This window comes from Mastomys coucha, unplaced genomic scaffold (assembly GCF_008632895.1).
Source record: "Mastomys coucha isolate ucsf_1 unplaced genomic scaffold, UCSF_Mcou_1 pScaffold9, whole genome shotgun sequence".
In the NCBI taxonomy this organism is placed as follows: Eukaryota; Metazoa; Chordata; class Mammalia; order Rodentia; family Muridae; genus Mastomys; species Mastomys coucha.
Window position 1 is genome coordinate 46,542,018 of NW_022196915.1, and position 17,873 is coordinate 46,559,890.

At 43.4% G+C, this 17,873-nt stretch overlaps 1 protein-coding gene across 9 annotated transcripts in view; it reads right to left on the reverse strand.

Moving 5' to 3' along the window:
- The window catches only part of Atp8a2 (ATPase phospholipid transporting 8A2), a 554,904-nt gene that overhangs the window by 405,303 nt on the left and 131,728 nt on the right, over positions 1 to 17,873 (reverse strand). The gene's annotated exons all lie outside the window — the stretch shown is intronic.

The window sequence follows — 17,873 nt, forward strand, 5'->3', positions numbered from 1 at the left end:
GGGTTTTATGCACGAGCAATTCCATTTATAGAAAGGACTTTAACATCCACAGAGTTTGGAATCTCAGGGGGGCTTGGGTTAAATCCTGCATGGATACTGAGGAAGTTGCCATTTATTTCTCTGTCCCCAGAAGAGACTACTTAAACAGACAGAATATGCACCTCAGCTACATGACAGGGCAGTCAAGGAACAAGGACATAAACTGAACCAAAGACACAAGCCGAGATCCACAATGACTCCTGGCCTACTCTCTGAACGCATGATCCTAAGCCTATTTGTTTTGGTTGTCTGGGGGTTTTGAAACAGGGGCTCACGTTGCACAGGATAGCCTCAAATTCACTATGTAGCTAAGGATAATCGTGAACACCTGGTGCTCGTGCCTGCACTTCTCAAGTGCTGAGTTCTGGGATTGTATGTTCTAATCCTGCCCATAAATATAGTTTAGCAAGGTTATCTAATACACACATTGTTCCAAGTGTACACATCAGAAGAACCAAAGCAGAAAGGCCAAAGCCCGAGGTACATCAAAACACCTCAAGATGATGTGGACTGCTACAGGGCCTGAGAGCATCTTAGGCCAGAGCAACAGAGCATAACCCAGGCCTGAGATTTCCAGAGGTAGGAAAAGAGAAAGAGGAAAAGGAAGAATCAACTGGTGGTAGAAAGGAACTATCATAAAGAAAGCACAAAAGTTCACATCTGCAAGATAAAACTAGACAGAATCTTGCAAGATGGTCTGGTTACACATTTGAACCTAAGATTCCATCTGTGGAATAAGTGTGTGTGCGTGTGCGCATGTGTGCATGTGTGTATGTGTGCATGAGTGTGTGCATGCATGCGTGTGTGCTTGTGCATGTGTGTGTGCACGTGTGTATGTGTGTGTGCATGTGTGTGCGCACTTGTGTGCATGTGTGTATGTGTGCGTGAGTGTGTGCATGTGTGTGCGTGTGTACACATGTGTGTGTGCTCGCACGTGCGCGCGCACACACACACACACACACACACACACACGGCATATAACTCCATCAAGGTTGAACGTCTCCCATTTCACCAGAATGCTGAGTGTGTTTGATGGATCCAGGCCATGAAGGTGGAAAGCTGAAGAGTAAAGGAGTCCTGGTAATACAAACAAACAAACAAAAACAAAGACAAGAAAAGAAATGTGTGCCAACTAGATGTAAAAAACATGGTTTCATCCTGAGGCAGAATTAGCATGGTCAGCTACTCATATTCATCTAGGTAAGGATCACTGTATGGCATTAACTATATATATATATTAACTAATATATATATTAACTATATATATATATATATATATATATATATATATATATATATATATATATATATATATATATATATATATATATATATAGCTCAGATGCACATGGGAGATCGTCTGGGTTGCCCTCTTCAGGCACCAAACTCAGCTACCGTGTGAGGCCAGTGCTGCAGGTTCAGGGATCATGGCTGGGGGAGATGGATACTTGTACAACTCCTGAGAAAAGCAAGGTAGTTCACACTTCCTACCACATCTGTTGAGTTCACACCCTAAGAATTTACAGTATAAGGTGGGACAGAGTGAGAGGTGCTTTAGCATCCATGTACCAGGAAAAACCATCTAGAGTGCTTAACATGCAAATGAAGAAGGCTGGCAGCAAAGGAGGTTATCACCAAGTGGGTAAATTCTCCAAAAGATTCCCACTCATGTGTGTGCCAGAGCCTTTGCCCACATACCACTGTTCATAGCAAAAGGTTGGGATGGGTGTTTATAAGTGTGAATATTTGGCAAGCAGTAAGGCCTGGGAACTGGGGAGAAATGATCCTGAGGAAAGTGTACCCTGCTGGCCATCCATTCTCTTCCTACACACTGTAAATGACAGGGTCCACTGTATGATGTGTGGACCTGAGTTCCCACAGCTGGTTGTAAAGGTGAACACATCAGGCCCTGGACATTTCTCCTCCAGTACAAAAGCTTTCAACATTTCTCAGGAGAGGACAAGGTTGTGGGGGGGAGGGGTGTCCTAATGTGATTGAACAAATGACAGCCAGCCCAGCAGAAAATAAAGACCAGCAAAAACATGGGTCTGCAGCTACTCACGGTCCCAAACCACCAAGCTGCCTGGTAGTCAGAGATGCAGAACACAGCTCTGAAGAAGGAAGGCATCTTCAGAGCCTCTAGCTGCACTGGCTCCCAAGCACAAGAAAGGCTGGAATGGATAATACTGAATTTCACCAACCGCCGAAAGTGTGAGTTCCCCTGAAGAAGCCTCCAGAACCCTGCCAGCTGAGCTTGCTTAGCACACATCTCCTAAATGTGAACAGTAAAACCACAGGAACCTCGAAGACATCCACACCACCTCTTATCTTGCACACGTGAAAAGCACATCTGTCTGCACAATGGTGAAGGCATCACTGACTAGGTGAGGAGAGAGCAGAAGACCAAGTGGACATCCCCACAAGATGATGGCTTGATGTACAGACTGGTATTTCAAATCTATGTTCAGGGAGCCTCTCATCCTCCATGCTCCCTGGAAGACGCCATCCCTTCTCTTCTTGAGAACACTCATCTTGCACACTGGGGGTGAAACCCAGTGTGGGACACTCTCCTAACACGCTCAAGGCCCTAGTATTGATGCCTACAACAACAAATTCAAGCTGCTACCCCCAACCCTGCCAGACATGAAAGATGCACACCTATAATCCTAGAACCAGGGAACCAAGGCAAGAGGATTATGAGTTCAAGGCCAGGTTAAGCTACATAGTAAATCACTGTACCAAAATCACTGAAGGGAAAGGAAGAAACTAGAGAGGAATGGAAGAAATGGAGGAGAGGGGGAAGGAAAGGGGAGGAAAGGGAGAGGGGTGATTAATAAGGAGTTGTAGACTGCCAGAATTTGAATAAGAAAAAAAGACAATATTAAATGTCCTAAGAATGTATTCATGTCTTTATATCACAGTTAATTTATTTATTTTTAATGTATTCATTATTTATTCATTTTATGGTACTGAAGAAAATTGCCAAATTCTATTAAAGTACTTAACTCTAGCCGAAATACTCTTGTTGATCTCCCATATACATACAAGATTGTGCATAAAACCAAAGTATGTCACCTGAATTCCCATATTTATGTGTATTACTGTAGACAAAAGTTGTCCCCAGCCACCCTGACAATGAACAGTGATAAATGCAGAGACTTGCAGCTATCCAAGATGCTAAGAATGAGAATATGTGATAATTATGAACTCATTTCTAAAGAAGACATTTTCACCTCCCCAAATGAGGCCCAGGGAACACTGCAGAAGAGGAGGCAGGATAATGTAAGAGTTTGGAGATAGAGTTAGTTGAGGGGCTGTGGAGGGCTACACTCTAGACTCACACCACGGCAATCAGTAACTCACAACTATGCTCTCTTGCACTGGGCTCACAGAAGACTAGCCCCCCAGCAATAATCAGTCATGGAATCAGGAGAGGCTCAAGGGGCCCTAAGGCTTATCTCTCAAGTACTGGCTATTGATAGATTCTAGAAGAGAATTACCAACTTTGGTTGTATAACCACTGCTAAGCCCACTAAACCCCAGATCCTTCAGAATGTCCTGATTAAACTCAGCAGGTCATCAAACAGAGCAAGTAGACATGAACACAGAGAGTAATTTATGGAGAGGGATGGTAGAGAGATGACTTGCTGGAAATGACCAAGGAATGAGACAACCAAGCTAAAAGTCAGGAAGTATTTAATATGTGCGTGCAATAGGCCCAGGGACATCAATTCCAAAGCAGCCGAAAGTTCGGTTAAACAGAGCCATTTATGCTCTCTCTTGTTCTCTTACCAATCTAGAGTTGACATATATTTTCATCAGATAATCAAGTTTGCTTAAGTAAGTACCCTATATAAGCAGAAATGTTTCCTTAAGCAGCAGAATTTACCAAAAGCTATTTAGAGGGCAGAGTGGAGGGAGAAGGAATTTAGTTACACACAAATCATAATGGGATTTTACAAGGGTAGTAGCCTGTTATGTTTATGACTGTAGTATAACAAATGTTTCATAAAGACACAAAGCTACCAAAAGGAGACATATTTGCAAAGGAGAAAATCAATTAGACTTTGATTGGGCTTCCTGCTAGCAACACAGACAGCTAGAGAAAGAGTTCAGATTTTATACCCAGCCAAACTGTGATGTAGTCTGCACATTCTCTTTTTAGGAATCTGCTTACTGTACCAGGAACATCTATAGAACTGGATGGCGATGATCGCTTTACTGGATCATTGCAGATTACATATGCATTGAAGACTTCTAACCAACACCATAAATATGTATAAATATTACATGCAATTACGTTTTTAAAAAAAGAAAGCCCAAACCTGGATATACAACTCAGGAAAGAGCTAGGATGACAGCTTATAACACAGCTACAGAGTAACCAGTCTAATAGCTACAGAGTGACCAGTCTAATAGCTACAGAGTGGCCAGTCTAATAGCTACAGAGTGACCAGTCTAATAGCTACAGAGTGACCAGTCTATGCAGTGAGGAGCCGCCAGTGTAGATACAGAGGTCATTTGACAGGATTACTTCCAAACACAGAAACAGAGGGCTTCCCTAGCATGCTCAAGAACCATGTTCAATTCCTAACACTGCAAAAAATAAAACAGAAAGCTTGGATAGTATAATTACATAGTAAACCTAATATGTAAAAATAAATGTTTAATCCCAGAAGTGAGGAGGGGAAAACAAATTATACTAAAATAGATGTACTCACAGTCCAATCACTTCACCATTCAGCACCAAGGTCAGTAAGTTCATTCTTCTTTTGTTAAAGAATGCCATGAAGATAACTTCTAAATTTAGTTTTAAAACACAGTGAAGGGCTTGTGGTGTAGCAATTTCTTAGCATAAGTAAGGCCTCAGGCTCCTTTCCCCAGCACAAAAATCATAATAAACATCCATTCAAATATATGAACACATACTTAGGAAAACTAAATTTCTGATTTTAATTTTGAAATATGGTAGAAACCAACAGAAAAAATAAAGACAGGGTTCAGAGTGGTTGTCTGCAATTGAGTATGCACAGAATGAAAAGATGAGGCTGGCAGTCATCCACTGATTTTTCATGATAAGCTTTTCTAACTGTTTCAACTTTTAACCGTCTATATATGTTGTCTTTATTCTAATTTTATATTGTCTGAAAAACTAAAGAGTATCCAGATAGAGCTAGGAAGGAAGTTATTATTTGGGGGTAGTTTTAGGATGACATAAGGAGCTGTTTATTAGAAGATGATGTTGGACTCAAAGACCCAACTTGTTGTCGAATGGTCTGGAAACTACCCCCATCTGGAATTACAGCCAACAAGCACTTCCTCTGGCCAGAAGCCATGGAGGGGGCCCAGACTCATGGATGGAAGGGAGAGAATTCTGGCCTGTCCCATGAGGGGCTGACAAGCAGCAGTATTAACACAACCCTCTGATACACACTTGAGTAAACTTTCTTGTCATTGTCCTAGGAGATAAGTGGGCATCCCAGCACCAGGCTCCCTTCCCTGCTGCCCCCCACAAAGAGACATTCAGAGACTAACTCTTCCCCTGAAAGTGGAAGTCACTATTCTGAAGGGCACTGTCCTTACTAAAGTTTCCTCTCCTTTCATCCTCTGCCCAATCCCTCAGAACATTTTTCCTCTTCTCATCAAACCACATCCTTGTCTTCGGAGCCAACAGCCCAAGGGGTTGTCTACTCCAGCAAGTTTTTCCCAATTCAGGTCAGTGCAAAGGGTACATTGTGCATCCACCCACCCACTGCAACAGAGTGTAAATGAGACAGAGAGAGAACCAGCCAGAAACAGTCAGTGGCAGTTGTTTGTCTTTGTATATGGTGATCTCTAAGATGGTCGCATCACAAATGCTCTTTAGTCCCTCTCTGTGCCTTGCAGGCTGAGGGGACCATGAAGACAGACCAACAGCACAGGGCTCTCCTGGTACAGCAGCACTTCCTTCAACACAGCACTGCAGGGAGTGCCCTCAACTCCACAAATCCCAGATGCTTAAGGCAGTACTTGAATGTCTCCCTGCTTTGTCCTTATGCACTAACTAATGGATACTTTGTGTAAAAACAACACACACAACACACGAGCCATTCCTAAGACATTCTATTTCTCTTTTCATTTAGCTCACTCTAATTTACAAACCCAGAACTATATTCAGATTTTGTGGGTCCTAGATACAGCTGTACAAGCAAAAGAGGATGCGATAATGAGAAACTCAACAACACTGCAAAGACTCACCAGAGACTTCCTGACAATAGACTAAAGATCCTAGCAATTCATCATTTCAATGATTATCTAAGATTCTGTAATTTATTCAGTCATTCAATTATGAGCATTGTTTTATTTATACATCACAATACATATCTGTGCTCATATGCTCATGTATTTAGGTAAGCATAATTCCATAAAACAGATTACTTGAAGCAGGATCTCTGAGGGAAATGTGTACTTTTAAAAAGTAACAATTCCCCAATGGTAATGACTTTAGTTGAAATACTCAACAAGGGGGAAATACGATCTGAAGAGACCACCTCCAATAAATAGGCACAGCCCCCAGTTAAGGGATGGGGCCATCCATGCATCTCAAAATTTTTAACCCAAAAATTCTCCTGTCTAAAGGGAAGACAGGGGCAAAAAAAATGGAACAGAGAGTGAAGGAAAAGTCATCCAAAGACCGTCCGACCTAGGGATTTATCCCATCTGCAGACACCAACCCCCTACACTGTGGCTGATGCCAAGAAGTACTTGCCAGCAGGAGCCTGGTATGGCTGTTCCCTGAGAGGCCTACCAGCACCTGACCAATACAGATGCAGATACTCACAGCCAACCATCAACTGAGCCTGGGGACTCCAATGGAAGAGCTAGAGGAAGGACTGAAGGAGCTAAGGGAATTGCAACCCCATAAGAACATCCAGAGCTCCCAGGGACTAAACCACCAACCAAAGAGTATACATGGGAGGGGAGGCCCTTGGTCCTGTGGAGGCTTGATGCCCCAACATGGGGGGATGCTAGAGCAGTGAGGCGGGAATGGGTGAGTGGGTGGGGGAGTACCCTGATAGAGGCAAAGGGGACAGAGAGGGGTTTGTGGAGGGGTAACTTGGAAGGGGGATATCATCTGAAATATAAACAAATAAAATCACTAACTTAAAAAAAAAGAGAAAAGTAGCAAGTCACATCTCCTAAGTTCTAACTAGTGTACTTTTGTTCCCAAAGGATCACAGATTAATATCTATGTATCCAAGATCTTCCCAAAAATAGTTTTAAACTTTACATTTTACACAAGAGGAACTCAACTGCTATTCTGTGCCTTTGTCTTACGATGCTGGGGACTCAGGACCTGAAGCATGGCAGGCCAAGGGTCTTCTCCAGCAACAAACCCAGATGTGTTATTTCTAATGGTAGTGAATGGGAACGTTCTAATGCAGATCCCTTGCAAGCAATAGCTGTCAACAGTCTTTTACAGTGCCGGGTCTTGTGTCAACAATGTATTGCTGTTTCATTGTTTCTTGATTGCTATTAAAGTCAGATGGATCATCATTTATTTGGGGGCAAATTGTTTTACTCCAACATAATTTCCTCATATATTTCACTCATTTTGTCTTCTCCTCTCTCTCTCTTTCTCTTTCTCTCTCTCTCTCTCTCTCTCTCTCTCTCTCTCTCTCTCTCTCTCTCTCTCTCTGTGTCTGTCTGTCTGTCTGTCTGTCTATCTGTCCGTCTATCTGCAACACCTGTATGTGGAAGCCAGAGAAGAACTTCAGGTGTCAGCTTTGGGGAGCCATAGTTTCTCCAAGGCTCTGATAAAAAGACAAAGTGAACTTCAGTTCTATGTCCTTGCCCAGGATCAGACTTGGCCATCCCATCTGGGGCTGGAGCCAGTGCTTCCCAGGAGTCAAGGTTGTGATTGAAGCCAACTCCTCCCTAGGGCTGCAGTTATCAGTTCTAAGGCAGCTGTGTCTTGGATAGCCTATTTCTCTTTGCCAGCATTGTCTGATTTTGCTGTCTGCTGACCTTGGTCGGCTCCCTGGAAACTGTATATATGGTGCTGTACTTCCTAGCAAATTTGCTTGGCATAATTCATCAGCTTATCCAAGCCCTCCTTATCCAGGAGGTCCCAGTTACTACTTTTGTCTGCTTTATTCCTCAAACCCCACTCATTGTTTGGAACCTTATTATTATCCAGGTTCGGGTCAGTCAGCACTATCCTCTAGCACTAGAAAGGGGTTACCTCTTTGGGGGCTATTAGCCAATGGGGATTCCATAATCCACACATAGACAAGCTACTGCCAATGCTATTGGTTACTCTACAGAATGTGATAGTAAGACCCTATTACAGAACCTGATAGTAACCCTAACACTAACCCTAACCCTAACCCTAACCTTAACCCTAACCCTAACCCTAACCCTAACCCTGTGATGGTAAGACATCACAGACTTGAATCTCTGAACATGAAAGAAGGAACTGGTACTGAGCTGGAGCTTCACCCATGCTGGCTAGTTTTCATAGCTGAGGAAAGTAATTATCAACATCTAACTGCAAACCCTGAAAGCCATAACAACAATCAGGCTGGGAAGATATGCCCATGGGTACAATAGTGGCACAACTGTCATTGAAGTAACCAACCACTTCATGGCTGGATTTAACTCCTTCAGAGGGAACCCATACCTGCACCATTATGGGACCCTAGAACCCATAGCCAGGTGGGTTATAGGACTAGATGACAATCTACTACTATTACTCTACTCTAGGAACAATGAATTAAACTGACACCTAATGATTTACCATAGGTTAGTGCATCATTAATCAAACCTCACCAGAGATCTCCCTACTCAGCAGATAGAAATTAATACAGACTCACAATTGGTCAAGGTTCAGAAATAGAAGTATTCATCCCTTAGTGGAATATCTATAACACACTTCCTTCCATCCAAAGCTCAGGGATCATTGTAGAGGAAGAGGTAGAAGGATTATGAGAGACAGAGGTGGTAGATGACTACAAGTAAACTGCTTTCCAGATACAAGGTAACTGCACATGTGAATTCACAGAAGGTATGACAGCATCCACATGACTTAAGGAAGAGTAGCCCAGAAAACTATTCCAAGTATACAAGGGAGGTGTAATCCTGAAGCCCTGCCCTGGACTAAGGAGCTACTGACAATTGATAGCTACCAAGAGAGGGAAAGTTAGTTTTCTAAGAGAGTGTGACTCCTGGTATAACTATCATGCTCCAGAGAACAGCCACACATTCAAGAGTACATGGGTAACACTAATTGGACCTAATGAGTTTTTAAAAATGATGTCACAAAGTCGGACCTCAAAGTTGGAGGGTAGAAATGGGGGTGAATCTGGGAGAAGATGAAAAGGTATACAGATGATCAAAATGCAATGTATGAAATACTCGAAGTAATAAAATTGTATTAAAATTCTTTATTCCTTATATATGTGTGTTTTCTTTAATAGTTTATTATTATTTTATGTCAGATTTCAATCATGAATCAAAATTTTTAGGTGGACATATGACTAGAAGAGAATTTTTCATCCTAAGCTTCCCTGAAGATTAACTTAAAGGCATACATACACTATATGCTCTGTACTAAAGCAAATTCCCAGAAGAGCTGGCTTCTAAAACTGCTTAAGTCATTATTTTGGCAATATGCACCTGGAGTTTTTCTATAACCTTCAACCTTGAGATTAATGATTCTAATTACTACTGATGCAAAATTCATTAATCTAAGACAAATCCATAGTATTTGCCCAAAAGTTTGTTCAATTTGTCAAGTATATTTTAATATAATTAATTATAATATGCAATATATAATAAATATAACATAAATAATATGATAGCTAATGTGCCTTGAATGGGGAAGCCTTTGTTTACAGAAAGCCAATGACAATAGCTACTCCAAAGGCAAACAATGAAGACACAAAAATTAGACACACACACACACCCACACATTCTAGTTAGAATAAAAGAAGTTCTTCATCACAAATGTTACTATCTCCATATACAAGAAACTCCTGTAACTCCGCTAACACAGAGGGTTGTTTTTCCCCAACAGAAGCTCTGCAGAGTGAGAAGACCCAGTGCTAGCATGAACAACAATGTCCCAGACTTCTCCACCACGTCAGCACAGCCTGGGATGGTACTCTATTGTTCCTCCTTCAAATTCCTGGCTCTATTCCACACACAAGGAGATGGAAATTGGAGGATTCCACACTTCTCTCCAGGAATGGGAATGTCCCCAGGTTTCCTCAGCTCATGTGCTATGGGCCCTGATCAAATTCCACAACCAGGTCTAGTTTTGAGTGTTCTGCAAAAGGCACACTTGGAACAGACCTTGCTCAGAAGTTCCTGTTATACACGTTCCTGAGCCAGCATGTGTCCTGGATATAACCTCCTTGTTTTATTTACAGGATATGCCCCAGTCCATCTCCGAGGGAGTCAGAGCGTAAAGATGCCACATCAAACAGAGACCACTATATGCACTGCATAGATGGAAAAGGAGCAGAATTAATGGTTTGTGTTTAGAATATGACCTGAGATATGTGTATGTATGTACGTATGCATGTATGTATGTATGTATGTATGTATGTATTGTATGTATGTACTCCATGTAACACAGCCTAAAACTAAAAACAAAATAAAACCAAAAATATTTATCATCTTCCCTCAAGTGGGCCTTACTGATCTAGGAAATAATCAAATCATTTAGGAATAAGAACAGAAACAGAGCTGGGTGGAGAGATGGTGCAGAAGTTAAGAGTGCTTGCTACTCTTTCAGAGGACCCAAGTTCAGTTCCCATCATCCATATCAGGCAGCTCACAGCCACCTGGAGCCTCTACAGGCAATTCATGCATGTGCATATGCCACACACACAAACATACACACACACTCGCATGCACATTCACTCACACTCGGGAGCACACTATCCTGATCACCCTGTCTGAATATCACCATCAAACACCATCCTTATTTGGCTGTAGGTGCTACTGTCAGCTTGGAAGGCTAACGTTTTCCTCCCTCACCCAACAAGAGAGAGAGAAAAGCATCCTACAACTCACATCTGTCCAACCTGGACTATGAATCACTTTTGTTAAAATCTCGTGTACTTTGGCTATCATAAACATGATCAACTGTTCACTGAAAGTATCTGGGCTTCAATATTTGACAGCAAAACCAATCATATTTTTGTAAGGCTCAAGGCCTAAAGATTTCTGGAGACAGATAGTTGGTAATTTTCCCCATATTTGATCATTTCAAGGCTACTGTGGCCTATTAGAAGTTCCTATTGCCACCACCTCCTGATTCATTTCCAGATATTTTCCAACAGAATGTGTGCCATGTTCCAAAACCATTCTAGGACTCAAGTCACAGCTAGTATTTGAGAGTAGTGTTGGATTGTGATATTCAGACAGGGCAATCAGGATAGTGTGTGCATATGTGTGAGTGAGTGAATGCACCTCATGTGCGTGTGCGTGTGCGTGTGCGTGTGCGTGTGCGTGTGTGTGTGTGTGTGTGTGTGTGTGTGTGTGTGCGTGTGTGTGTACTTTGTATATTCTTCTTGAATTAGAAGATCCCATATTCTTCTCCTAAGCATCTGACCACCAACCCTTCTCAGTATGGGCTTCTGCCTCAGACACACTGGTCCTGTTCCCTGAGCTCACCCTGCTCACCTCTGAAAAGCCATGGGCTGTCCTCTCCCAGCACCAATCCCCTGAGCATCTCCCACATGCTCCATGCTGCCACCCAGCAAGGCTGACCAGGTCACCCCAGAGCCAGAGACCAGGCCATGAAGTGCACTCCCTGTAAAACCCACTAAAATGACTTATACTAGTGAATAATCACTACGAAGCTAACAACTAATCTTTCCTAGTGAACAATTCGCAGCCACAGCTCTGCTTGCCCTGTTTTACAAGTCTTTCCAGAGGGAAGGAAACACAATGCAAACCACTGTCTAAGCTAAGAGAGCAGGCCTCAGATGAGTGCTGACTGCCCTGCCTCCTCTGCTGCCCTTAGCTCTTCCCCTCTGCCCATTCCCGCCAGGCCCCCAAACGATCCGGCTCCAATCTTCTATGCCTTGATCTCTAGCCTTCCAACCTCCCTGGCACCTTGCTCTTAGCATCTGGCTTCTCCCTTCCATCTTCTGTCATTTTATTTTATTCAGTTTGGTTGTTTGAGATAGAGTCTCATGTAGCACAGGATAGCCTAAGCTCTCTAAGTAGCTGAGGATACCCTGAACTAGTCCTCCAACCTCCACCTCCCCAATGCTGAGGTCACTGTTGGGAGCCATCACATCAGGCTTCTCTTATATCTTAACACAAACATTCCAGAAAGGCCTAATTGATCACACCCTCCCATCCCTTGATGGGCCCTATGCCTCCTGTTTTTACAACGGCTCTCCTATTACAATGATAAGTTCTAGACGACTTTATTACTTAATGCCAGAATCTCAGGTATGGGTTCACAAATACTAATAGTACCCTGGAGAAGAGACCTCTTACTTCTTGCTTGTGTTGACTTGGGAATCACACAGTTCCTGTGTGAGAGGGCTGAAGGCAGTGCCCAGGATGAGAAATTACTTCCCACTAGTTTGGTGATTAATATGCACCAGGTAACTGACCTTGGAAACATCTATTAGGCAGATGACAACTTACCTAGTCCTTAAGAAGGGATTTAACTTCCTGGGGACCATATGGCAAGTCACTGCTAAGCGATGAGCCTCAACTATCCTCCAGTACACAGTGCACTGGACCCAGAAAGAGACAGGTGCCATGAGTCAGGACACTGACATCAGTTCAATATTCAGTCATCCAGCCTGATTCTGTGTTATAATATACTGGATTTTGCAGAGACTTCTTTAAATGATGAAGATTCAGTTGGGTGGGGGTTACTAAGTGTGGCTACAGCTGGGTTGTATGTGTCATACTACCTGGTCAACTCACGACTGCTATCCCTGGCATCCTGAAACCCAAGCTTATTATCAAGCACAAAACTTCTCAGTCTGCTGTCTTTCGTGTCATTACCTATGTGTCCTGATCTGAAGCAGGACCCTGTATGTGAGTTTCTCAGCATTCACAATTCAGTATCATTCTGCTACACACCGAAGCTCTAGAACCAGACTTCTGGCTTCACTATGTGACACTGTGTGGGTTATTTAACCATTCCAGGCCTTGGCTTCCATATCTGATAATAGTCAACAGGCAAATTTACAGAAACGCAGTCCTTAGAGCTGGGATACAGTACGTCCTCAGCAAATGTTATCTCGTACTAATTATATTATATATAAACTGCTGATGAAAGAGAGCATTAGTTAGCTAATTGTTGAATTATTGAAGACAGAACCCAGGGGCTTGCACATACCAGAAAAGTACTCTAACACTTAACACTCGGCCTCATGCCCACTCCAAATTTTTACTTCAAAACATTTTCAGATGAGGCAATTACTCTTTACATTGTACCCACATTCATATGTCTCAGCATCCTCTGAGTTCAGCTAAGGTAAGGTATGGTTCCATACTCCGTCAACCCCTCAACCAGAAGAGAAAGCTTGTCAGTTCATGCATGACCATCCACGCAACAAAAAAAGCACACACCAGAGATTGGATTTGTTCTCTCACTGGAGACTCCGAGACAACCAGAGAGGGACACTCATTGTGAGACAGAGAATTACTAAAGAACCACACAGCTCATGGATTCTTGTCTGGGATGGGGACATTTAAAAGTAAAATTTCAAATGCTAATCCTGAAAGTCAACCATGTAAGAAGCCAGGCAAGAGCACCACAGCACACTTGGACACGGGATCTGTGATTACCAATGTTTTGCCCCTGAAGACACAGCATGGAGCAAGTTCTGCTTACTATCCACACCGGAGAACCCAAACTTTGACCTCTGTGGTTGTTTTTCATTGGAATAGGACTCGGGGACTTCCTTATGCATGCTAGGCAGGCATTCTGCCATCGATCGATAACACTAATTCCCCTTCTGACCTTAGGATCTAACACAAAGCAAGGTTCCTAATCTTCAACCTGTGTTCAGAGTCAGTGTCCACATGAGTGGATGGACTGGTCAACAACTGCGGTAACCAAGTACTAAAGAATGGAAACTTCACTTATACTTCATGAGGCAAAAGAGACCAGGAAAAAGCAATAGTCTAAATTACAGATATTTCTTAAGTTGACTTAACATACCTACAATTCCCCCACTTGTTTCATACTGAAGGATCAACTAAATATTCATAATTCATATTCCACAAAATTATTTCACTCTTACACCTTAAAGTGTTCTATCTACATCAAATTTGATAGAGATAATTCAATTTTCATCCAGCTTCCAAACATCCAATTTCTCTAAAGTCAAGATGCTCATTAGGCAAAAAGTAGCCCTAAAAGTTACCATTCTATAGAGCTATGAAGTTAACCTGAAACATCGCCCCTCTACTCAATTTCTCAGGGTTTAGTTCCATTTATGAGGGCATGAAACTGAAATACAATGCCTACAAGCTTTATACAAATACAGTTGTCTCACACAGTTGAGTCACACACAGTATTCCTTAGATCACATGTACAGCCTGCCTCAGAACATGAGTCCAACACACATCAATCACCATGTATCACAGTCCCCAGCCTCACATCAGGAACATGCACCTGCCAGGAGTGGCCAGTTCTCTGTGGAACTTGGAGAAGACGGGCTTCTCCCTTAGTCTCTACATCTTTACCTTCTCCACAGTGGGCCAACCAAACTTAAACAATACTCCTGGAAGACCTTAATGCAGAAGAATGAAATAACACCACCAACTCACACCATAAGTTGTCACACAGTCAGTCCTGTGTGTCCATGATTTCCAAACCTTGGGTACAAACAACCAAGGGGAAGAGGCTGGCAAGAGCTCGGAGCTCAGGAGGGCTCCGTGAAGAACCAGAGCTGGGTTCACAGCATCTGCACAAGGCAGCTCTCATGCACCAGAAACTACAGATCAGGGAGCTGCAGGAGCTCAGACGCTCAGATGGCACCTGTCCTCACATGTACATCACACACACACACACACACACACACACACACACACACAATTACAAATAAGATAAATATTAAAGCACGTCTTGGGGAAGTGTACATGTGCTGAACATATAGAGATATTTATCTTTTCCTCAGACAATACAGTGTGTTGTCACTACAGAACATGCATAGGATCTGTGTATTCTGTGCCATTTTAAACGTGGGCCTTGAGCATCCTCAGACTTTGGCATCTGAGTGAGTCCTGGTGCCAGTCCAATGAATATCAAGAGATAACTATACTGAGAGTTACAATTCCCCAATGCTAGTAAGGTTATTGAATATTTAATTCCAAAGAAACTGGATGAATCAAAAAGTGACTTTCATACAGCATTCAGTTCTTTCTGGTATCTGTCTCTGAGAGGAAACACTTCCTCTGAGTAAAAGGATTAAAAAAAAAAAAAGTCAGCCGGGCAGTGGTGGCACACACCTTTAATCCCAGCACTTGGGAGGCAGAGTCAGGTGGATTTCTGAGTTCAAGGCCAGCCTGGTCTACAGAGTGAGTTCCAGGACAGTCAGGGCTACACAGAGAAATTCTGTCTCGAAAAAAGAAAATGTCTAGTTTATCTTCTCAAAAGCAGAATTTGGTGGGAAGGGCAGCTGGAGACACACCTGTATTCTGTCGGTCACAAGCCATGTATCCTTCCGATTTCCTGAGAAGGCATTTCCAGAAACCCAGCATCCTGGCCACTGTCCTCTAAGCATCCCCATGTGGACAAATGTTTTTGTGCCATTTACCTCAGCTTCAAAAGCCCCGGGATCAACTTCCTCACTTCGCTCACTGAGACTGAGACACACTTGTCTCAAGTGTCCACAACGACAGCCATCCCTGTCCAGAGTGTCATGCACACAAACAACAAAGCCATCTCCTGCCTCCAAAGTGCTTTCAGTTTGAGATTCAAAATAAGCCAGAAGCAGGGTGGTTAGGCTATGATGGCTCTGGGGCAGGTGTGGGCTTGGTTCAGCCCATCCACTGCTCCTCTGGAACGGAGGCTGTTGGTTTTTGTTTAGCACTCTGTCTCCTCTTCCACAGCTATTCAAACCATTAATTGTAAAAACGGGGCCTGTGGTGCTGTTGAGCACATTTCTCATTCCCTCCATAAGGATGTCATTTCCAAAGAAATGAAAACAAAAAACAAAAACCAAACAGGGCCACCGGACCTTCTGGTGGCTGCAGAGAGGAACAGCTGGTGTGGTGTCTGTGGGAGCTGTGATCTGAGAGTAAATGTGTGGGGGGTTCTAGTGGATAAGGCGCTGAGAAGAATACAGACAGGACCAGGCCCTGAAAGCCAGAGCTGGCGCTGTGCAGCTCAAACCAAGTGACGCTCTGTATGGATCTGCCACAAGCTGGCTATGGCAAAGAAACAAAGATTACGGGTTATAAAAACAGACAGGGTGGCCAGATAGAGAAGCACTAACAGGGAATCCCAGAATTCCAGGCCATGGGATATAGAGGCAGGAGGATTCAGAGTTCAAAGCCAGCCTCAGCTAAACAGAAATATCAAAGCTTGGGATTGGGGGCGGAAGTCAGGGAAACCCTTGTCGCTCTTTCATAGTACTCCAATCCTAACCTCTAATGACACTCGGGGGCCCTCTACCCTTCCAAAAGCCAACCCCACGGCTTCTCAGAACCATTACCCCACCCCCAACCTCTCAAAATCCACTTCTGAGCTAATGGTGTCCTTTGATTTTTCCTGAACAGAGATGCGGCAGGTGAAATGGCCTCTAATAGACACAGAGAGTGTCCAAGGGTGGAAGAGAAGGGTTGCTCTGGGAACAGCTTCCTGTTATTTTGTGTTTGCCTAATGGTGTTTCTGAAAGCCACCACCAACATCAAGGGTGGGCTCACATAAATGTCGGCTCATTAGCCAAAGCAAAATCTGCAGACACCAAACTCCGGCTCTTAAGGAAGTGTAATGTTAAACAGGAAGCCTGTAACCCCCACAGTCAAGTGGGAGAAAAAGCTCTAGGCAGGGCTATAGACCTGTGTGATGGCCAGTCTTGGTGTCACCCTGACAGCACCAGGAGTCAACTAAAAGCCAAGCGCATGGGTGGCGCTGGGAGAAATTTTGTTGAGCAGCTTTGATGCGGGAAGGCGCACCTAAATATTGGTGGTACCCAGATAAAAGGGATATGGAGGAAATAAACCCTGTTCTTCACTGCTTTCCCTTCCTCTGGCTTGTAAGCCCATCAACCACCACCTCTGCTGCTCTTGTTACACTCCAGGAAGTAGAACCAGCTCCCCAGAAAAAGAGGGGGGCTGTGCAGGGATCCTCCCAATGTCCAGCACCCAGCCCGTCAGGGCAGCTAGCAGGGCCTCAGCCTCTCTGGGGAAGGAGACAGTGAGGATTACCCATGCTGTGTGGTGCAAACCAACCTGACAGATCCCTCTGAATATATAAAAGGAGGTGAATTCTAACAGTTCTGCTCCTCTAGAGAACTCTAACACAGCACGACCTTGGAACACGGCTGTGACCAAAGAAGCCGTCAGAATATCAGGCTCACTCCCCAAGGTGGATTCAGACAGGTATCCAAACAACACAGAGGAAGACAGCGTGAGCGAAAAGATGGTGCTGGAAAAGAATTATTGAAATGCCAGAAGTTTCCAGTCAGTTTTAATGTCTGAATTTCAACTTTTTAAAACAGAAGATCCTATGAGTAATGGAACAGCAAAGTTCCTCTAAAACAAGGGCGCTGATACCAGCGATGAACCTGGGCCAAACTGAAACACAGCACATCAAAACCAGTCTTGCCCCACTTGCCAAATAACCTGCTATACCCACA